The 23,924-nt window shown below is 38.7% G+C and overlaps 1 protein-coding gene across 1 annotated transcript in view; it reads left to right on the plus strand.

Annotated features, from left to right (window-relative positions):
- Positions 1-246: 246 nt before the first annotated feature.
- The window catches only part of brinp1 (bone morphogenetic protein/retinoic acid inducible neural-specific 1), a 103,226-nt gene continuing 79,548 nt past the window's right edge, over positions 247-23,924 (plus strand). Inside the window, exon 1 of the mRNA XM_046375526.1 lies at positions 247-790. The gene's annotated coding sequence lies outside the window, so the exon portion shown is untranslated. The remainder of the gene's footprint in view (positions 791-23,924) is intronic.

The following is a 23,924-nucleotide window of genomic DNA, read 5'->3' on the forward strand; positions in this document are numbered from 1 at the left end:
CGTTGTATATTTTACGCAAAGTACGCAGCCCACAAGTGGCATAGTGTGGCACCCAACTGCGCGACTCACTGCCTTCTTACTTTGTTGCGATTTCAGTTGGGGTTTTTTTTCTTTTTTTTTTTATTTGTTATGTCTTAAATCATGAAACCCATTCGCTGCTGAGATTTCCCTCATTTCTGTCCCCTCAGTAAGTAACAGTCCGGCTATCCGTGGTTGTCAATCCATAGCCTTTGTGTAAATATGTACCTATCAGCAGACTAAAGTCACGACACGGCTTCTTATCCTCATCCACCCTCAGTTCCCTCGCTTTCTGCCTCATACAGTCCAGACCCACCCCTTACTGTCTGCCATGACCGTCCTCTACAATATGAGACTGTATTCTTTGTACCTCCCCTTTCTCGCCCTGAGCCTGTGCATCCCAGCCTCCCTTTCTAGATATCCATCCCACACCTCTCCACCCGCAAACGGCTCCTACGATGAGAAAAAAAGAGAACAGAACAGTTTCAAACACGTCGGCATAAATCTCACATCCAGAGCTCCCTTTTCTCTTTTCCCTCCTGACGGACTTCATTACTTTATTCCTCTTCGCGCCAATGCCCGAGACCACGCCGAAGCGAAGGATTTTTTTCCCCTGAGCATGAAAAGGATTGCCAAATCATCCGCAATCCAACATCACCGACTGAGCCACCAGCATGAGCACTGGATACATATGCTCCAGCAGAAGTTGTTGACTAGAGAACTAACGAATCTTGGACCTCAAATACAGCGAAGAGGGGAGAGTCAGATTTAGGTAAGTACGACTATCCCGGCTCGGACCTCTAACCTAATAAAATGATATGTTATGTATATTTTTTTTTTCTGTCCATCACTGACCACGAGGTTATGGTTGGGTAGGCAGGGCTATATTGTGGCACAATTATGGCGATGTTGCGTGGTCAGCATTACTGGGGTGGCCGGTGGCGTCCTTTTTAGGATGGAGGCAATTTTGTTCTTCTCACTGTGAAGCTACACCTTTTAAATAATCAGTGTGCAAGTCCTTTTAAGCTCCGCCCGGGCTGAATGTCGACGGAGCGTTCTAGGGTTATAATATCACGAGTCTCACAGACTAATTTTATAAACCCATCATCTCCAAACAGTATGCAAATGAGTTATTCTCTCGATTTATGTGCACTCGACTGCATTCTCTTTGCACGTTGTGAGACAGCGTCTTCCCGGAGTGATGCTGCAGAAGTGCGGGCATACAAGGAGCCAAAAAACCAACCCAAAACACCCCCCAAAAACCCCCCAAAACACCGGGAGAAACAGTGATCTCCCTCTTGCTCTGATTTTTTTAAGCAGACCTGCCGCGACCTCAATGAATGGCATTACAGGGACAACGTTCAGAGTGAAGGTGCATTTGCAGGCCCACAGATCACTGTTCAGTCGACATCAATATTGGTATTCAAGCTAATTCCTATTGCAGTCTGGTCGTGGCTTTCTACATCCATGTTGATCAATTCATCCCGGAAACTGCAATGTCCATTAACTAAAAGTGAGTGTCATCCCAGCCTGCATATTGGATATGGAGGGAGTTGCGGTCGTGTTTCCTGTTATTACATCGTTTTTTGTTGATTCCATGGATGAATTACTGCCTGTAATGAATTCCGTGAAAGCAGATAGTCCGCTGAATCTATGTTTAAAGTGTACGTGCTGGTCTGGGTTGTATGTGGCTGTGAGCGCATGAGAGTGCGCGTGCACGTCAACAGGCACGTACATGCTTGTTTTGTTGTATGTGTGTGTGTCCCCAGTGAGGCAAAGTTGGCGTTCCGTGCTCCCTCAAGTTGGTTTGATTGCTGTTCCACTGACTAACTGCGAGGGGAGCTCATGCTCTTTTACACTGGGTGTCATTATGTGGCTAAAGGCAAGATAACTGTGTATGGGACTGATACCAACTCTATGAAATTAGAGAAGTGGCTTCTGTTTGAAATTGGTCCGGAAGCATTTATCTGTACTTCTGTGACTGCCACTTCAATTCTTGTTTTGTTTGACATAGTATTTTTTGGAAAGTGGGCTTAATTGGCTGCATTCATTTAGTGTGAACAAAAACATCTGGGGGGAAAAAAATGCAGTTTGTGCATTCATGATTGCCAGATTTAGATTGCAAGATAATCATTTTCATGTTAAAAAAATATGAATGGGCCACAATGAATAATGCATGATTTTACTCTTTAAAGAGCAAGTTTAAAAATCATGTGTGTGGCACCCTCCTCCCGATAATCCTGAGTACCAAATCTGAACTTTATGTTAAGCTTTAATTTTTGAAATGAATGTTATATTGACACTTAGTCAATGCATCCTGCAATATTGTTCTGTCTTCTCCAAATGCGGTGCAGAAAATTGCACTGGCAGCGGAAATTGCAGAAGAAAAGCTGCCTTATTCAGTGTGCCTCATTCAATCTGGTGGCCTTTTCAATGGCGAAATGCTGGCAACATGTAATCATTTTCAGAGGGAAAGCGTTCCACATCACATTGCCAAAATGAAAATGCCAGCAGTAGCTTAAAGCTATATTTGTGTCATGGCTTTAGATGACCCAATGTTGATGATGCTTTCAAGGACTGAAAAGAGAACATTCAGCAGCGGAGGTCCTTTTACAGACCTTGGCAGTGCAACTTAGTGATGAATTGTCTGCAAAGCATATGGCTGTGATTCTTTAATGGCAAAGAAATGAACACCCCTAAATATAATGAGAAGGAACGGGTGATAGCATTCGTGCATTCACCTCTTGCACACAGAGCTGCTCCACATACTGTATCTCATGTGCAGATCTGAATATTATTTGCAAAATGTCTTTTTGCTAGACAGAGAACAGCACTAGTCTTGTGGTGGCAGAACACGCCAGCCCCCCCCACACACCTCTTTCTCTATTTCCCTCTCTCTCTCTGTCTTTGTATTCTTGCATTGGCACAACAATGTTTTTATGTGGGTGCTGGCTGCAGCTGAAGTGGCCAGAAGGCTGTCTCCCAAGAGGTTTGAAAAAAAAAAAAAAAAAATCTGTTTTTATCAGAAACAAACAACAGGGTCACATAATGACATGTGACAAAATCTCACAAAAATGCTTTTGAGCTTACAGTGTTTTGGAGAGGCAACTGAATCACTTGACCTTCCACTAGGGGCTGTCTGACCTATGCACTGCTGCTATCAGTCCCGTAGGACCGCATGGCTCTAACCATGCTTGCACAGTATGATGTTCAAAAAAGAATTCTCACCCCGCAAGCTCATAATTGAAGGGTTGGTAGCTGATCACAAGTGGTTAATTGCATTCCTGCACACCATAAAATTTAAACCATGTTAAGCCTTGATTAACAGTTCCAGAAGGGAATTTTGTTTTAGCTTTTTACAATGGCTGTTCATTTAAGTAGAGTGACACCCTCTCACCCACATGCACAGTACAATGTAACAAAACAATTATTTATTGGCCATGAAGGTAACCCATAGTTTCTGTGTAGGACCATTTTTAAATTCATAGTTCTACTGCGCTTCACCATCTATGTCAGTAACTGGAACCACAATATCTATGTGAAGCCTCAGGGGAGCTGAAAGCAGGCTCAGAAAATCCACAACATGCTCAAACAGTGACAATTTCATTGTTAAAAAAAACTATTTAGGCATTCAATCCACACAGTTCTGCATTTGAATGCAGTGGCCTTTGTATCTCTGTATCTTCCTCTTTCTCTTCCTCTCTCCCTTCACAGTTGGAGACCACAGTCCAAAGGCTTGTCAGTGAACAAACATGTGCACCCTTTTATCATACAGTTAAATGGCAAGAAATGTTCACTTTAAGTTCCTGACAGCAGTCTACTGTGGCTGACTTTCTGATGGCTGATGAACCTGAATATGATGTTAGTAAAAACAAACAAACAGATTTCAAATATCCACAAGCAGACATTGCATTTGGTTAACACACAGCCCTCTTCAAGCTATGTGTCTTGACCGAACATTTGGCAGTTACCAGGTAGGAGACAGAGAAGTGATTGAAATTGAGCCTCTACAAACCTGACCCCTGAGTCTTAAGCACTACCAGGCAGCTCAGTTATTACTCCTTAAAAATATGATAACTCTGACAACACAGTAATAACTACAGTAATTTATCTTGCTTGACACTGCCTTGGTCTTTGCAGGCTTGGTCTTGGCTCTGGTTGCACTTCTATTTTCTGCCCAATGTTATTGAGAGTAGGAGAGAGAGAGAGAGATGTTTCGATGTGCTTCGGCCTTTTACATCACTGAACAAGAGGTCTGCACTGGGCGGCGATTACACCTTTAACTTAATTTTTCTTCACTGTTGCCTCCCATGTTCCCTCAAACAATACAATTTGATCGGCTTATGTCTAGAAGTTGTGTCTGAGGTATTTTAAACAAAATGTCGTCTTCTCATCGGTAATATATCTGTTCCAATTTATATCGAGATAAAATGCAGCTGTGAACAGGATTTGGCAAGGCTGTCCGTTTGGTAATTTTGTGGGTATAGCCAAGGTATAAATACATTTCATGGAAATACATTGCTGTTTGTATGTCTGTATGGATTAAATTCCATACATCATAAACATTATGTGAATATATCTACATATTGTTTGTATACTGTTCACTGTGAACATTTTCCAGTGATATATTAATCCAGTTGTGGCAAGTAATGCATGATTAAGGTATAATTAAAGCTTTTAAATTTGTTTAATATTTCTATATTAATGATGTAGCGATAAAGTCCCACAAAACTGCTGCCCATCTCTGCAGTTGGCCTCAGCTCTGCGAGGCTCATTGTTTTGGTTTAGGACTTTCCTGTTCTTGCTTACTCTTGCTGCTTGCAGATGCATCATCACAGAGGCAGCTGTTTTCAGGAACCCACTGTACTCTATCTGCCCAGCACAAGCTATAGAAGAATTGATGAACATAGTGACTTAAGCTAAAAAGCCAGATATTTCCTTCAGGATTTGGTGGAGACCAAATTGGTGCAAACAGAGTGAATACTAAACATACATCTTTCAGGTGTTTGCGGCACAATTCCAGATAAAATTTTGGGCCATGAACAATGGAAATTAGTTGCATAAACATGACAAGTAATGTGCTCAGCTCATCCTGCTACTGCTAAGAAAAACCAAAGCCAATAACTTTTAGCTTTAACTCTAACCAGGCTACACATTTAACACAATAGCTTGCATATCAACTGAATTGTAACAGTTTATGTATCAAAAGTATCCTTTTTTGTTTAAGCTTGTACCTAATATCAACAGAATTTTGTAGATTTTGGGTTCACTCATTTGTAGTGGGTGAAAGCTGCATTTATTTGTTTGTATGTATTTGTTATTTGTATTTTGTTTATGCATTGTGGTAACAATGATTATCATACATATGTATAGATATGTATGAGATGATCAGATTTGACTGGCAGAAAAATGACTGAATATGCGGTCATGTTGATGGTCATGTTCGAGTGCACTAAGACTACAAGTTGCTGTAGTACTTAGCCAATGAATAATGAACATGAAGGTTAAAATTCTCTATAAGAAAGATTATCCTCATGATAAAAAGAGAAATAATGCAATTATTTTCTTTTAATACATTTGTTTTCAGTTTTATAATACAACTTGAAAAAAATGCATATAACAATATTAACATACAGTAAAACCTTTTTATTTTGAATGTATTAATTTGCATTTTATTAAAACGTTAGAAAACTACATAGCTCCATTTTCACTGTCTTTCATATTGAATACATTCAGAAAAGTGTCAAATCCTTGACTTCCTCACTTTTTTTTTTAGATTATAAACAAATCTAAAGCAATACTTATTTCTATGAGTCAGCTAAGTCTCTGCCTGTGTAAAAAGCCTCATTTTGAGCTGTGAACAATCACTGGATGATAATCTGTCTGAAAAAATTAATTAGGCTTCTCACAGTGAAGGTTTCAATCTTTTCCAATCTTCATAGTGCTGACTAGCAAGCAAATCGTTCCTTAAAAATAGAGAAACATTTCATTTCTGAAAACATTCCAAATAGTTCTGGAATTTCTAATATGATGCCTAAGTGCAGACGAAGCTTCTGTTTTCAGCACATACAGTTTTTAACAATTTTCGAAAAATTAAACAGTGAGGCACACTTTTGGGAGAGGGAGCAGATTCATAGACTGACCTGTGACCAATGTGATGCTGGTGAATCAATTCACTGTTGGCTCTTGCCAGTGGCTCTCAGCATCAGTGACCTATATTGCATCTCATGGCAGCAGCAGCCTACAGATTTGAATATTCAGACTCAAGTGAGATAATATTGTAACATGGCTTAAAAGCTTTTTTTATCAGGCAAAGCTGCTATAGGGATAGAAACATTAACTCAACAATTTTCGCTTTCTTATATAAGCTTATTTGCAAATATAATGCTATTGGATCACAATGTGTATACTGATTTTCTTTTGCATATTAGTGGCAATTTGTGGCCTCACTTGTAATCTAATTGTGAAATGAGTATGTACTCTGACACTGATTACAAGCAGCAGCCACAAATTATGTAAATTTATTTTCCTTTACCACAAACCAGGTTTTACTCATGCAGACTGTATAAAGCCCCTTTTCAGAAATGCACCTTTTTACATTAATGTTATGGCAATTTTCAATCATGTCCGAATAAGGAGGCTCCCCTCCAAGATGATGAAGGTTATTCGACCTTAATATGAATGCAGTTTTAAAACAAGCTACGAAGACTTCTTAATTTTAACAAGATGCTTACTTTAGTCCAAATCATGATCTTTTCTAAGACTTAACCAAGTTATTTTTGTGTCTACATGCAACAAAACCTAACCATAGCATAAGACTTTAGATTTATTTTATTTAAACTAGGGATTTGTAACTGTTTTGGAGAGTACAAATAATCACAATAAAGAGGCATACAATGAAGAAAAGCTCCTCTGTGATTGGGCATGGACAAATAAGCTTATTTAGTCATGCTTTTTGCAGTTCTTGTTGTGTAAGATAAATTATTGTTACATTCACCAGCCATGTTATATGTGAAAGACAAAAAGTGATCACTTTACAGATAGACAGATAAACAAAGACTTGAGAATGTTCTGTGCTCCATATTTGAAATGCTCTTAAGTCCCTGTAGAGTTTAGATATTAGTTCAATATTTTTGTCTGATATGTGGAAGGAAAATATAATCCATGCATCATGCTGATCACCCTGAAATTTAGCTGCTGAAACAAAGTGGATATAATTTGTAGGTGATACACCTGATTTCCGCAGTATTCTTATTCTGCAACCGTTTCAGTGCTGGAAGAAGGCATTGTGCTACCGACTCCAGAAGTAGCGCCTGAATGACCTGACACAGCACTTTCACAGAAGTACCAGCCTACAGATTTTATGTACCTGACCTGTATCTGTATATTTGTGCACTTTTAGCATAATTTCAGTGACTGAGGAGCTGAAAATCTGCCACCACAGCAGACATGTTTATTAATTAGTATTCTAAACATAGATCTTTCATGTTCACTAAGTCAATCCTGTATATCCAGATGGGTAAACTATCAGTGCATTTGCATTTCTGATATGTGAGACTTCTAAATGGTGGATTTGTTACAGTTTTGTATTTGTAAGTTTTATTTTTATTTTGTTTTTAATTTTTGCTGTCATATCAGCATGTCATTTCTTCATTATCCAGAGTGGAATTTGTCATTTCAGTTTAGTTTTTGTTGTTTAAAAATGCTTAATTTTAATCTAAATTTTATCAGTTTCAGAAATCCCAGTCTCAATTAAATATGCTGCCTCCCCATCACATTGACAGATTTGACCAGATTGGCAAAGGCTAAAACTAAAACATTTTCTGTATATTATTTATTTATTTAGTTTTGCAAGCAGCCTACACAAAATAGTAATTTCTAAATTTTAATCGAAAGTTTTTATTTCTATTTCAGTTAACCAAAACTTTTAATTTAAGATAGTTGACTGGAGATCAAAGCATATTTGTGATTTCAGGGATGTTGCCATGGTAACTCTCAAAACCATATAACCACATTTTCAACTGCTTGTTTTGGTTCATTTGTACTTATCATTCATGCAGTTATTTTATTATTATATAATCTATGCATGGTGAATGATGAATACACACACACACACACACACACACACACACACACATATATATATATACATGTGTATGTATATACAGCCAAAGTAATGTATACACACATCAGGAAAAAAGGGTAATGACATCTGTTGGAAAAACATCATACAGTGTACACAGTGTTATTGTAATTTGATCAAACTTCGACAGAGGTATCTATATGTATAGAAGTATTTATACAAATTAAATACTTATGCATATTTTTCTTTTCCTGATGTGTGTATACATTATTTTGTCTGACTCTATATATATGTATGTATGTTTCCTAATGACCAACTGATGTGCATTCACTGCTGTAGTTGACTTTTTATGACTACCTGTGTTTGAAAGGGAATTTACACCTTAAGGCTGTAATATTGTTCTGGACATCACTGAATATAAAACAGATTTGCCTCAGGATTAAGAATATGATTAAAAGTTAATAAATAATATATTATACCACTTCCAGGCGTGCATGTGTTGCCGCTGTTACTTGGCCTCAAAATCGTCTGTTTTGAAAAATGTTTGAAATTCTGTGTGTATGAGTAGAGTTACATTATAAATTAGTGTGTGCCGTGTAGCAAGTTTGATGGCAACAATCAACGTCTGTTGTTTTTGGAATGTTTAAATGTTTAAAAGATGAAAAGTTTGAGGAAAAGTTATTGAAGCTGTATCTACTTTGATGGGAGCTGGTAAAATCATGAAATCATTATGAAACTAACCTTTACCACTTTGAATGTGAATATGGGTTGAGGTGGCCTGTCATCTCTGCTATTGTGTTTCCACATCACGTATTGTTAAATCCCCTCACACTTTATTTTTCGAGAAATATTTCTCAGTTAAAATGGAGTGAACTGGAATGAAAAATCTCAAAAAAGCAAGAACTAAAACTGAACCCTCCCAAATCCCACATGTAATGTCCACTGAAGATGAAACAAGCAAGCAGATGTTGACTCAGAGTCATTGGCAGATGAAACTTTTTCATGGACCAACTCTAATCAAGAAATCAATAATAAAGCTCTCTACTATAATATTGATGACTGCAAGATACATAAATGTAATCGTGACTTTCATTCCCGAAGAAAATAGGTCTCAGTCTTGGGACACTTCAGAGAATTTTCTCCTTGAAAAATTCCAGCCCTGTACTATAAGATATTATTAGCACCCTTAAAGAATATCAGCTGTGTTATTAAAAGTTGTTTTTTTTTTTTTTAAATCCTGGGTGAAAAAAGGTCAATCAAAAAAAGTACTCATAGTTTTCAAGAAAGAGTAGTTAGGTGAACTGTAGGCATGGTTTCAGAAAAGAGGATCAAACCTTGCATATTTAAAAGCAGAAAGGAGACTGTGGCAGATGAACTCATAAAAATAGACAAAATGTCAAATCAAATTAATTTTAAATTTAGTAGGAAAAATTTGTCTGACAGATTGGGGACTGTTAGCAATAACATGCAGCTTTTCTGCATTAAAATGTTGAAAAACAACTAGACCTTTTGGATATGTTTTGTGGAGTTGTGTACTTAAATTATCCCAAATGTTTCCAACAATGTTGAAACACAACAAAACCTGTCTTTTTATTCAAGCTAATGGTGTGTTTCATTTGGTTGCAAAGTCAGTAAACGTGACTTAATTTAATATGAATACAGCTTTAGAACATTACCTACTCCTTGAACATTTCTGTCTGAGGCACATCAGATACATTTATATTGGCCATGGTTATTGTTTAACAATAATGGCAACAACTCCCATAACCCCATGTAACTTCACTACATACGTTAAGGGGAAAAATATATAAAATTTACTGCTCCAAAGAAAACTAGGATTGTTAACTACAGCCCTAATACAATGTTGCAATGTTGGCATTTTTAAATGATTTAGATCTCAGAAAAATAGACAACACATCACTGACTTTAGTCCTCTGATCCACCACTCATAAGGTCTCGTGTTTTGCTTGTGTGCTTAGCGTTTCTACTGTTTGGAGAAGCCATCGACTAGGGTTGCAGGGAGGATTAAAATGGCAAAGTCAGCCTCCTACATAGCTAGCCAGCTAGATTTTTACACCATGAAAAATAGTGACTGAAGAATAATGACTGGAAAAAGGCAACAAAATGACAAGTGTATATAAGATTGATGTGGTTGTATTGGTATTTTTAAGCTGACTTGCATAAATGAAAATTCTTACATACTGTATATTTTACCCACCACTGTGAAACGCTCACCACTCCTAGAAACCATTTCTACATCAACTGAATAAAGAACAATACATTGCTGGTTAAGGCAAAAACCTCCCCCTTCCATAACAGATAATGGCTAACCTGGACACATCATACTGAATGAATGAGGTGAAACAAAATAATAATTCAGTCTAATTATCTGGCTAATACACCACATGCACATGTCCATTTTGTTGGGCTTGGTTTAGCTCATCTCCACCATCCGAGATGAAGCTTCCTGGCACAGAAATTACATGCTATATTAACCTCATTATTGCACAGGTAGACTTCATGTGATATGTTGCCTCATCAACACCTGGTTGCTCGCTGACTCAACTAGATATTCAGCAAATAAAGAAGGCTCACTTCGGTGGTGGTGTTCATGCACTGTTCGTCACCACTTTGGCTTCCATGAAGGCTTTTGGGATTACAAATAAACAATGCCAGTGGGTTGTCACCTGGCAACCTATTGCAATTTTCTGGTGGAGGGAAGACACAGCAGCAGCTGGCCATTCTGTACCACTTGTGCAGCATCTATCTCTTACACTGTGGTGTTAGGTATGGATGCTTGTTTGCACTACTGAGCATCCATCATCCTCTGTAGGTTATAACCCTGTCAGAGACATAAGACTTGTACTGTATGTTTATAGTGCCAGCTTACTGGTGTTAAGTTGAGAGTGTAGTATGGCATAGTTTCGTGCAGTGTAAGCTGGTGCCATTGTGCTGTGGCTGCAGCTGCCTCATGTGAGTCTGGGACTGTGAGTCCCACTTCAAAGAGGAGTCGATTGGAGGCTGAATAAAAGCTCCAAGTCCGTCAATTGGCCCTGAATTGTTGGAACTTAACTGCAATATCAGCAGTGCAAAAAAGTGGCTGGCGTGGTCAACTTTTTTTCTCAACTTAACTTGCTTAGCCTTTCACATTGACATCAGGGCCAGGTGGATAGGGAAGAAGGAGAGGAGGCAGTGTGTCCTCGATTTATCAGTAATTATGGAGTACTATTTTCTCTGTCTCCTATCTATGTCTGCCCTGGGAAGCAGTAGCCATTCTTTAATCTTGACACCCGGTGATCATGTAACACAAGGAAGTGCCTATTAGAGGTGCAGAGAAATTGGAGGGGGCCCCTCTCTTGATACTCTTTTAGGGGAGTTGGTGTGTCAGAGATGGTGAGCATGAGGATACATGAGGGATTGGAAAAGGAGAAAGAGCTTGACAAGAGATGAAGGTTGAGGGAGTGAGGACAATTATGGAACCAGTTTCCGAAACTCGAGAGGTTTCATAAGAGAGTGGAGTCAAGGGGAACATCCAGGGAATCTTCTGTAGGCATTTCTTCCTTAAAAAGGAAAGACTTGCCAAAGGACACATGAAATAATTAGATTTTTGAGATGAACTAAAACAACTGTAATAATGTGAAATTCACTTGTAAAGCAGAACAGGTCTTTATGCTTCTCCCTCTGGGCTTACTTTGCACTGAGTCAAACACAATCAAGAAAATGTCGGGGGTAATTATATTATGCTTTGAGATGACTGTGTACCAGATAACATAAATCATCTGATGTAGATGCAAGCAAGGCCAAATGTTGTGTTTCAGTAACTCTTTTGATTTGAGTTCAAGACTATATCTGGCAGCCGAAAACAGACTGAACACCAAATCAGAAAAAAGCCCCTTTTCTTAATCAGGTTCATTTTACTGCAGGCTTCTCATGAATATACCCATGAAACCAAACGTATACAGTTCATTTTTTGTATGTTTATTCTATGTTAATGGGGTAAAACTGGATACCCCGACTAAATCAATCCATATGCTATAAATAATATAAAAATATTGCCAATTTAATTACTTCTGATACCCTTCAGTGGGTGACATATTTGCTGCCTTCTATCAATCTTCTATCTATAAAAGCAGTGGCACTGGAAATACACAGTGATTGAGTCTCTTAACATGAATAATTTGATTTCTCAAACAAGTGCAGTGCCGCCAGCGCTGTGCCAACCTGGCACCTCACTCAATTAACAGCCCTCTCCTAATTTTGGAGAAACATGGAATCACCAAGTGCCAAGATTATTTAGATCTGTCTTCTATATTGTTCTTTACACAAAGAAGACACACAGACAGAACACAACAGTGTTTGAAATATGAATAAAATATCACAAATCAGTTCACAGTGGGCCTATTTGTTGCTCTGTATTGCCATTTTAGTATGAATACCCTAAAATCCTACAAGCATGCCTGAGCCAGACAGGGAAAAGATTTGTTTTTCAGTCAGATTTGTGTTTGAATCAAACTGCTGACGGAGTCCTTACTGGGAGAAGATGCATGGTGCACACTGTAAATTCAGAAGCATCTCATATATGATTTAATGATCCGCTGTATACTGTAATTTACTTTGAACATTTTCTGCTACATTTAATTCCCAATAAATGAATTATGGATCTAATGCTACAGTGATGTGGGTATTCTACAAACTGTGAGTTACACCATGATGTTTATTAGAGATTAGGTAAAAATACATTTTACTGCATGGTTGCCTGGTAGTTAGTGCTGTTGCTTCCTAGTAAGAATGTCCTGGTTGTTGAGTCTTGGTCTGGTCCTCTGTGTGGAGTTCGGATCTTCTCTGTGTTCGCATTTTTTTCTTTCCTCCCAAGAATGTTTTCATTTCTTCCCATTCTGAACAGGCATCATGAAAACTTTTGACAATATCCTTAATGAAGAAACTGCTTCAAAATTGGGTTTAGTAACTGTGACTTGGTAAATAAATGGTTCCTCTAAAGAGATAATTCATGCACAATCCTATGATTATTAATGCATTTGGCCATGTTTAAAATGTTATACATTACCAGTGTGTGTTTTAGTGACCTTGTTCATTGATCCTGCATTGATGCTTGCTCAACCAATACCAGTGCGGGTCATGTTTTGCAAACAGAGAAACACTGATTGAATTTTCAGGGACAAGGACCAGTACACATTTACTTATAACATACACGTGTTCACAAAGTACACGCACAAACACACACCCCCAAAGACCTCTGTGATGCTTTGCTGATGGTGCTGGCATTGTGAGATTTAATGATGGAGAGGCCAGTCCAGGTGAAGCTTGCCTGAGCAGTATCCTCTCTGGAGTTTTTGCAGACTCAGCATACCAACATGACACCAATGTAGGGCAGAGAAGAGGCTACGTGGCATATTCAAGACACAGTGGTGAGCAGAAAAAAGTGCTATGACTGTAGCCTTTGGCTGGATAAGAGTCTGTCCACATTCAATAGCTCTTAGAAACAGATCACATTTAACAGAGACATGGATAGTGACACCAGATTATATTCTCACAATGTACTGCTGACCTCAGTAGAGATTCCACAAAATGTGTTCGTACTTTGATTCTCTGATCCAATGTTCTTTTGTTTGAATGGACAAGTCTTTTATCATTGTAATTGAGCTTAGCCAAAGTTTAATAAGGAAGACTACTTCATTTTTAATTCTTTTCTCTTTCATTCATTACACTTTCCAAGCCACACCTCTTGGCTGCATTCCTTTTATTCTCAACTCCCTCCATTATTATATCAGTTTATAATTCAAGAGGCAACCTCCTCTTGGTTCATCATCCAATCAAGTAAGTCTAAAATTCACTTCTTTTCTCCTACTCACATGGGAGCTAATCACTAATTATTGCGCTCTTTATTAACCCATTCAGCTGCTGCTGAGATTCACTACTTGCCTTCAGTGGCTTTTCTGGCACTTCAACAAAATCAGTCACAAATTCTATGAGATGTACCCCACAAACAGAAATTCCATGAAAACAATGATTTCACAAAGCCAGAGCCTTACTGACACAAAAAGAGGAAATTGATTAATAGACCTTATTTCCTGATGAGAAAAACACGGTTCTCTCAATGGGGGCATAATTTCTAAACAACATAACATTACAGCTGACTCACAAGTTTTCTCAACATTTGCTCTGTTAAAAATAACAAGCAATTTGTCTTTGTTGACCTCCTATCCAAAGGAATTCTGAGACACACTGACTATTGCTTAATATTAATGAATAATGAATATTGCTGCTGTAAAAAAAGAACAAAATACTAGCATCTTCACAGAACAATTATATAATAACAATAATAATAACTTTGTTTATATAACACCTTTCAACAACCAGGTTTCCGAAGTGCTTAACATTTAAAAAAGAAAGCCAACAAATCGTCTTCAAATAGATGCCAATAAACAAAATATTAATAGAAAATTGGTGAACATGGTTGGAGATTGAAGAGAAAAAGTAAAAGAACAACAAATGAAACTGAAAAATGATTGACAATAAATATAGGAATTATACAATTTAAAACAAATAAGCTAAAAGGGACAGTAAAAAACAATAAAAAGACAACATCACATAAAAGCCATTCCATAAAAGTGGGTTTTGAGAAGTGATTTAAAAGAAGTCACTGACCTTGCAAGCCTTATCTCCTCGGGGAGGTCGCTCCAAAGCCAAGGGTCTCCGACATCAAAAGCCCAGTCACCTTTAGTCTTCAACTTCGACTTTGAAATGACCAGAAGGGCTTCACCTGAGGATCTCAGGCTTTGGGCTGGCTCATAGGGGGTCAGCAACTCTATTATGTAATGTGGAGCCAGATCCAGATGTGCTTTAAAAGTGATCGGATCGAAGAGAGTTGCAATAGTCTAACCTGGACAAAATGAAGGTATGAATCACCTTTTTAAGATCAGACTGTGAGAAGAGTGGTTTTACTCTAGAGATTGTACGTAGTTGGAGGAAGTGCGATTATGTTGCAAGCTGGTGAATCAAACTAAACAATGAAACCATGAACTGCCATCCTAATTCTTCTCAAGGCCTGTTCTTACATCACCTTGTTGTAATCTCAATTATTTATTATTTGCAAACAATATAGTGTCTTTATTGCTGTTTACTGTCTTTATTAAAACATAGACATTTGAAGATGACATTATTACATTCTGCCACTCATCTTCATGATTTTAATCTCTGCATAAGGACATGCATCTTGTGTGGCTTATGACTCAGCTTACTTTTGTTTTGGAAAGGAAGAAGGCCAAAAAAATGCTGGAAGGTGGAAATGAAAATGCTAGCCTTGTGGTGAAAACCTCTGAGCTATGGCATAAAAAGAGGACAGCTTAGGGGGGGGATACAGCAAGAGTGGAAGAATTTCAAAGGCAAGAGGTCAAGAACACTCTATTTTCAATCCTTACATGGGGAATGGGTACAAGTTGGCTGCTATAACCCATATCAAGGGCACATTTTTGCAAACGATAACCTCCCAAGAAGAGGAGACGGAGTGTGGTGCAGAAAAGAAAGAGCTTTTCTCAGCAAAAAATCACAATCCTTTTAGTCATATCAGGCCTGAAAATGTCTGCTCAGGATGCTTTTTTGCACATGGGAATCTATGCACTTTGTGACTATGTGTGTTCATGCGGGTGCACTTGTGTATATGACAGAGCATCTCCCCAAAGCGGTACCCTTGTCACTACATCTGTCCTTAAGATATAATGAATCACTTCTGTAAAATTTACTGAAAGTCATGACATGACAACATTTGCCACCACAGCTGTTCAAAAAAAAAAAAAAAAACCTCTGAAAAAAATGAAAAAGCTGTGTCCTCCATTTCTTTTTTAACCTGATATTATCCTCCAGATTTGTTGGCTAATCACATATCACACTTGAATCTACAATTAAATAGTGACAAGCTGTCACAATATTACCATACTATTTCCATCCATTTTGAGACCGAATTGTCATTGTCCTTGGCACTGCATGTAATCACTAAAAATGCTCCCAGCGCTAAATGGCAGATGCACCCAATTCACCTGGAGAATACAAGCAAATAAAGCTGTTCATTCTTTTAAGGCTCCCTCTTACAGATGGTATATTATAGATTACGTGTGGGTTTGAATATAAAAAAGGGAACAGAGGTAGTCTGTGTATCTTTGTGGGATAGAAGCTGTAATTTACATTAGAACATGAAATTGCAAGTGACATACTGTAGGTTATGACACTAAATTGCAGCTAACACAGAGTAAGTTCACTCTTACTGTGAAGCAGATTGAGCTTGCACTGAACAATACACCATTAGAATATTGATATTCATGCACAGTACTGACACGTGGCATACGTAATACACAGCAGTTTCGTTTTGCAATGCTTAATCTGCAAGGAATTGAGATGGGAGCACTTTTTTTTTTTATTTCCACCATCTGCTCTGCGTCTCTGCAGATTTTGCTGATTTATGGCACCCACTGAGTCTGTGCTTGCTCCTCTGCTTTCCTTCCATTTCGCAAATTTATGGCTTTGAATTAGGAACAATAGGAGCGGTGACCATCACCTTAACACCTCATTCCTTCTTCTGCTGGAGAGCAAGGCGGTTGGTCAGATAGGAAACTCTTGCCAGAGTCTTGTGATTAGCAATTCGTCAGCGGATGAACTGGGAAGTAAACATCAAATTGAGAAGAAAATGAGGTCAGTAAATTCAGGGATGGCATTGCATCAGAGTGCATGGAGCAAATGGGAGTAGCAAAAGACAAACAAAAATAACCCACTACAGCTGGACAAAACCACTCTTCACATAAAGCCAGTGGTCCAGTCTCTTGAGAGGGCAGCAGCTGTTACATGTTTCTGTCAGAGAACCACCCCCCTCACTAAAAATGTGCAAAAGGAAGGTTGTCATGAAAAGCATAGATGAAACCACAGTGACATTCAGAAATGTGCTGTCAGATCGTTTTCCTTTGTGTTTCCTTCTTTTTCCAACACCTTTTCCAGTGATATAAACATCTGACAGTAGAAACTGCTCAAGTTTGGTGGTTGCTAGGAGTGCGAGTGGCGAGGGATGGGTTTGAGAATGAAACACTTTGGTCAATTCACGCTTCATCTTGCGCAAACGCTGATAAAATCCTGGATGAAACAAATCGAGAAACATTTATTTTTCCTTCCAGACCTCTGTCCCTCAGACACTAAAACAGGATGAGCAAATCATGCCCTAACCCTGATAAGGTGATACTTTCCTCACATATGCCACTATAATGAAATGCAGCTCTACAATCCAATTGCTGTCTCACAGTTGCCTCGCAACAACACTTCATTGCAACCTACCCCAGAGCACTGATAGTGAGATTTGAATAAAATGTTACAGACACAAGCAATTATGACAGATCAGTCACAGAAGGGAGAAAACAGGAATGAGCACATACTGTTGAATTCTGTTGGTAATTACAGTTTGAAATAAAATTAAAAAAAAAAGAGAAAGAAAGAAAAGGGGCCAGGGGGTTGAGGTCAGCCACAGCTTTGTTAAATGTCTGTTATAGTTATTTATTTATTTTCACTGAATGCACAGATTGCACAGCTGCAAATGCCACAAAGAAAAACAAAGGTCCATGCATGACAGTGCGATGGGTACATTTATATTTACTTAATTATACTTACTTGCACTCTCTCAATGATAAACACATTTAGACTGCCACTGAGACATTCTTTTTTTCTCCCAGTCCATCCTTTCCTTTGGTTTAGACCTTTTGGGTCTGTTCAGTGGAAACCATACAGTGGATAACATCATTTGACATTTACATGCATGAGCAAGGAAGAACTGCAGTGCGAACAGTGTCATTTACATCCTCTCAGCAACTCCTATTCAGGCTCTTATTCATGTCAGGGGCTCCTCTGGGTGCATTTTCAGTGTGACCAGCTAAGGGAATGGAATTCGCTCTGGCATTTATGCCTTCAATTTTACATTGTTTCAGTGGAACATTTAGAACAAGCACTAACATGCAAAATCTAGTAAGGTTGGTGCCTGTTGGTGCCCCATTTTATTTGCCCTTCTAATGCATTGGAGAGGAAGGTGAAATAACATGTTCAAAACAAAGAATGTGCCCAGCGAGGTAAATCAAAGGAAAACAGTCAGTGGTTTCTCATCAATAAAACCACAAGTAATTAGAGAAAGCACTTGAAAGCCAATTTGTGAGTTGACAAATGATCAATCTTCATCTGTAACGCAGCCACAGTAGCATAAAGCAGCAGTGGTGGATGTGGTGACAAATGGTTTGCCTGTGTGAGCATCTCATTCTCTTTGGTGAAACACTCTGATGCTGGCTCAGCTCAAAACACCTCCTCCTGAATATGTGAGCTCTCCCTGGAAAACAATGATCATAATGATAATGATAATAATTCAACTGTCACTGAATTTTTTTCTATATTCCTTGCTGAATCCCTCATGAAGCAAATCAGTTTTAGTTTTATTTCATGCTAAACTTAAATGATATCTAGTTAGTCAATGTGCTTAATTTATCCAAATCACAAAAAAAAAAAAAATCTCTCTATATATAATACATATATATATTACCTTTGCCATCCACAGCAGTTGCTTTCCTGCTCTCTCTGAAGCCTTATTAATTAGTTTGCTTTATGACAGAGACAGTTCCTGTTTAGAACCATCTCATAAACCGCCCCCACATTGCTGGTGATAGCTAGGCAGCTATCAAATAAACCTCAGAGCACACTCCTCGCACTGCTTCACATGACAAATGCAACTGGCTCCCCTCTGCTGCTCCTCCCAACTTGCATTGATCCATCCCCTCGCAGAATAGATTTGGACACAATAATTCAGCGGCCAGGTAAATTGGAATAACTCTGACCATTAGTGAATTAGTTTGCTCTTTAAAATCAGCCATTGATCCCCGAGCTGAGCTGATTGGTTGCTGACCAACCAGAGAATTTAATTATCAAACAGAGTGTTGCTTGCTCAGCCATGTTTTCTGAAGGTCAGGGTGCCACTGCAGTCCTTCTTAGAAAAACAACAGGACCAAAGCGAGAGATTCTCGGGGGGTGCAGGTGGGGGTGGGGGGATGGGTCCAGTATAAATTAAGTTAGCCACGGCTGGCCTTCCCTTTCCTCTGTCGCTCCCCTGCAATTGCAAGTGGCAGACCATTACCATGCCTTTCCAGACATGGTTGTGAGCTGTGCAGTAGTAATTCTTAGAATTCACATGACACTGGTTTGGCATATTTAGATGCAACTCTGCTCTCTCTCCCCATTCTGTCATTCCCTTGCATCAGTCTCACATAACCCTTCGGTCCCACTGAGGTCATATTACTATGAACTATCAACTGTGAAGCTGAAATAAGCCAGAGGAATATAAAAAAATATTTTTAGGCAGCCAGCCATCCATTACCGTAAGTCAAAGGTTTTGCTTTACAACATGCATTATACCCCTATCACTAGGAAGTAATTCGCTCTGAGGCAGCCGTGCTGATAACAGTTAAGGGAGAAAACTCCATCTGCTTAAACACTTCCATCTACAAATAATGTAGAAAATGAATATTACATATTGGTGACCAGATGTCAAAGCAATGGATACAGTTTAGAAATACAGTCTTCTGCACTAATTCCCTTGAGTCTACCTGTCTCCCTGCAAAAGCTTTCATTCTACTCTGATCTCTTGCCTCCCTGGGATTTAGAATACAAATAAGGAGAACAAGCCTCCCCATTCTTATGAACTTTATAGAATAAAGAGGGACACTTAGGGCCCCACACAGGGGAGAGAGGAATTGATTGGCAAAGCGAGTGACGGGACCAGAATGGGAATTGAATCCCCTTGAATGAACCAGAATGAAGGAGGAGTTGCGGCATGAATAAGGCTGTTTAAAAAGAGGATGGAGAAAACAAGCCTCCCTTGTCCTGTCTTGTGATTTCCTGAAGCAGACATCCTCCCCTTTTTACCCTGCTTATTCAAGGGTAACATGATCCACTCTCTGTCTCTTCCTTTCTCTGTTTCACTAATCCACTCTGCAAATAACAGTAATCTTCAAATAACAGAGCAGAGAATATTTTGGATGTACCAGCAAACATATTTGTGAAATGCATCTAAAATCTGGGATCTGTGAGAGTGATGATCTCAAGTGGCAACAGAAATACCTCAGCATGGAAAGAGAGTTTGAAAAATTACATGTTGCCCTGAGGTTGATGAAGTGCAGCAGAGTCCACAATATTTGGTGCATTATTTTTCATCGGGTAATCACACAAGCACTCTCGAAATGCGAAAAAAAGTGTCATTTGTTAGCACAAACACATTAAAAGGGATTGATTGGACCAGTCCTGCAAATTTAGGACCTGAATATTAGAGTGAGGTTGTCAATATATTTAATTAGTGCGTCAGGTTTTGGTTAAGGTTACTGTATTTACATTTAGTCTTCTCTTTTTGTAGTCAAAAACATTTTCAGCTTGGTCTAAAATGTGTTTTAAATAGTGTTTTTTATTATCATTAAAGAGAGGATTCTTTGGAGAAATATCAGAAATTCTCCTTTTGATCTCAGTTGCCTCGAGGGGTGCATTGATGACATAATAAACAAGCTGGGGCTGTAGCGTGCATGTCGCAGACAGACAGCCTGTTGTTAGTGCTACTGCAGGACAACACCAACATCTGACCAGACCAACATGGCATTTGCAGGTGAGTTTACATGCTGTTTATGTGAAGCTGCACAACCAAGACGTATGGTCACGCTAGATAAGAAGGAGACTTTAGCGGGGAAGCTAATGTGGTTGTTGTTCAGTCTGTAGTTCCTGTATTCTGTAGCAGGCTGCTGTCTGGCTCAGTGTGACTTCCTCTCTTCCTATGATAGAACAATGATTTTGCTGTAATATGCAAGAAACTAATAAGTATGAATATATGAATATTATCAATTTTATTTTCTCACAGAAGAACACAGCACAAGTGATTTACAGAGCAGATATGTGTAACTGTAAACAAACAAAGAAACAAACAAAAAAACAACAATTTAATTTCAGTTGGACTTTAAGCATCCCAGTTAAGGAAGACATTTCCTTAGAAGATATCAAATCCACTAAGGTGGAGATCTGGGGAGAGCAGGGCTCTCAGTGCGTCACTGCTTCTCTTTCACCTACTCTGACCTTGATGTGGGTGTTCTGAACTGCTCTTCATGTGTAAAATCACGATTGGGTGTATTGTTCAGAAAACATCTTAGAAAAATATATTTCTTCACGAGGTTTGATTTATTTGTCCATACGTGTAAGATATATTTTCTCAAAATTAACAGGTTTTTGCATTTAGTGTACAGCATATTTACCCAACATCAATGCAACTTAAGAGTGTCTCAACAAATCCAGGATGGTCTGTCACTTTAAACTGGTTGCAGTTTCTCACCTGAAAGATATTGTCACTGATTTTATTAATAGCACTCCTCACAAGATTCCCTCCTAAAACATCAGCCCTGAGGCCAGTTAGAGATTTGGTGCAGCTACGAGTGTCTCTAAATGCTACTTCAGCTGCTAAAACCTTTTACACTTCGAGCTAGGTTTGCAGACGCAGTCACATCCTGGGTACAAGTGAGGGACTGGCCATAGTGGTTGGCCCCCTTCCAGTCGTTAAACCGTCCCCGTGGTTCTCTGCCAAATTATTTGGCTGTCCTTGTGATGGTATTGAACTGTTTCCTACATCAGACAACAGTTCTCATAGGAGCTGGGCAACAATTATTAACCACACGTGTTATCTTCTCCCAAGCTAATTCAACATCATCCGCCTTCAGAGGATTTTTTTACTGCATAATTGCTCTTGGTGAGTCAGCACTTCTTACACATGAACATCAGTATTTTCTCGAGAGAAATTTAGTGTGCCAAATGCTCCTGACCAGGGCTGTAGTGGTAAAAAAATATTCGGGCAAACTATGAACTTCAACTTCAATTGCCCATGTACATAAATACATAGTTACACTTTCACTACAATTACATAAAGCCATAGTAACTTTAAATGATTATCAATCTGCATCCTGCATTATGTATTAAATCATCACGAGTCTTGCATTAGTTAAACATTGCTGATGTACTTGGGCCCTTATTATAAAATGTTAATCAACATTAAATTGTACTTTATTTTATTTATTGGATTTCAAATATTAGCTGTCAAAACTATTTACAGAACTGTGCAAACTGTCCACAGACCCCTGTCCCTGTTGATTATTTCCTGCCTCATTGTGAAAATGGGCAAGTTAATATCCAGTCAGCATCACTGGAAAAAGAGCTCCAAATGTACACGTTAGCATTCACAGAGGTAGCCTAGATCAGTGTCTGATAGCTTTAGCCGGCTAAAAGTATCTTGCAAATGAATATTCTGATTGAGCTCATCAAGCTTCACATTGGATAGGGCACTCAGAGAGCTCATACCGCCGTCAAAGCCAATACTTCAATCTTATGTGATATGAAAATCTGCAAGCACATGCACTATGTGTCTGGATTAGTGCTGCAAGTTCACCTCAATCCACATGTATGCATATCCACCCACCACTCACCTGAACTGGATTATTTTCTCTCATTTAAAGACCTGCACCCACATGGACATTTTACTGAACCTCTAAGAGTCCCTGTAGACTGTACAACCCATTCGTCATTAATCAGTATGTTGATTTTTAAGACCCGGCCTGCTGGATCCACGGATTAACAGCACTGAAAAACCAACAGATGTACATGCCAGTGGGTGTATGCACATGCCACAGCATTGTGATATTATTCAGGCCAAAAGCACATTGTACACTAAAGGAGCACGCACGAGGAGAAAGGAGAGCGAGAGGAAGGCGTGTGTGCCAAGCAACTCCTTGGAGAGGGGGTCAAAGAGGTTGTCTTCTGAGCTGTCATAAAATACTCAGTAAATGGCAGAGTTAAATTTTAAAACTTTTAAAAATGGCAAGTAAGTAAAGAGAGAGTGGTATTTATGTGTATTTAGCCCCAACTACAACCCTGCTACCAACTCTTCAGCTGAATGAACAGTTTGGCATAGAGTCTTCAACTTCTGAGGGAATAAGAGAAGAATAAGAATGTATCTGATTCCTAAATGCATTCCATCTCCAGCTGTGCAGCTGGTGCAGTTCACCCCATGGCTCCATCGCCCAAAATACCAAAGGTCCCTCATCCCCACCCCACGTAGACAGTATTTTGCACTGATGTGCACTGATTCAATAAAGTGGGCTGATTGTGGCCAGAATTCAATACGTTCATTTTAAGCAATCCACCAGCCTTTCTTCTAATAATGGCTTGTTTTCTCAGTATGAAAACCTTTTTAAATATTTTTTCATTAATGTCCTTTGTCATCATAAGATGTGCTCTTTTTCATGCTGCAAACGAAGACAAATTAGATTTTTTAATATTGCGAAAAAAAAATCACATAATGAAAAGATCACAACATCCATGTGATCATGAGCTATGAGCCATAAGAGCCCACGAAGACTCATGTTTTTTCCTCTTTATCTGTTGGCGTCATTTGATGAATCAAAGCCCCTTTTATCTAACAATACATTTTGGTTATATACATTATACATTTTCGGCATTGCATGCTAATAGAAAGATAGGAAGATCTAAATTTACAAATAGAAATGCGACTTACAAAGAAGCATGAACAAGTGTACACTATAACTAACATTAGGGTTAAAATTGTAAAAACAAAATCTGAGATTTTTGAGTACGTATCAGGTAAATAGTGTCTGTGAGAGTTGTGTGTTTTGAATTGTTTGGTCCTGCCTAAAAGTACAAAATAGCAGAGCTATTAGCCTGTCAGTTCTTGCACAAAGCCCCACTTTTATGTGGG

Source organism: Scatophagus argus, chromosome 20 (assembly GCF_020382885.2).
Source record: "Scatophagus argus isolate fScaArg1 chromosome 20, fScaArg1.pri, whole genome shotgun sequence".
In the NCBI taxonomy this organism is placed as follows: Eukaryota; Metazoa; Chordata; class Actinopteri; family Scatophagidae; genus Scatophagus; species Scatophagus argus.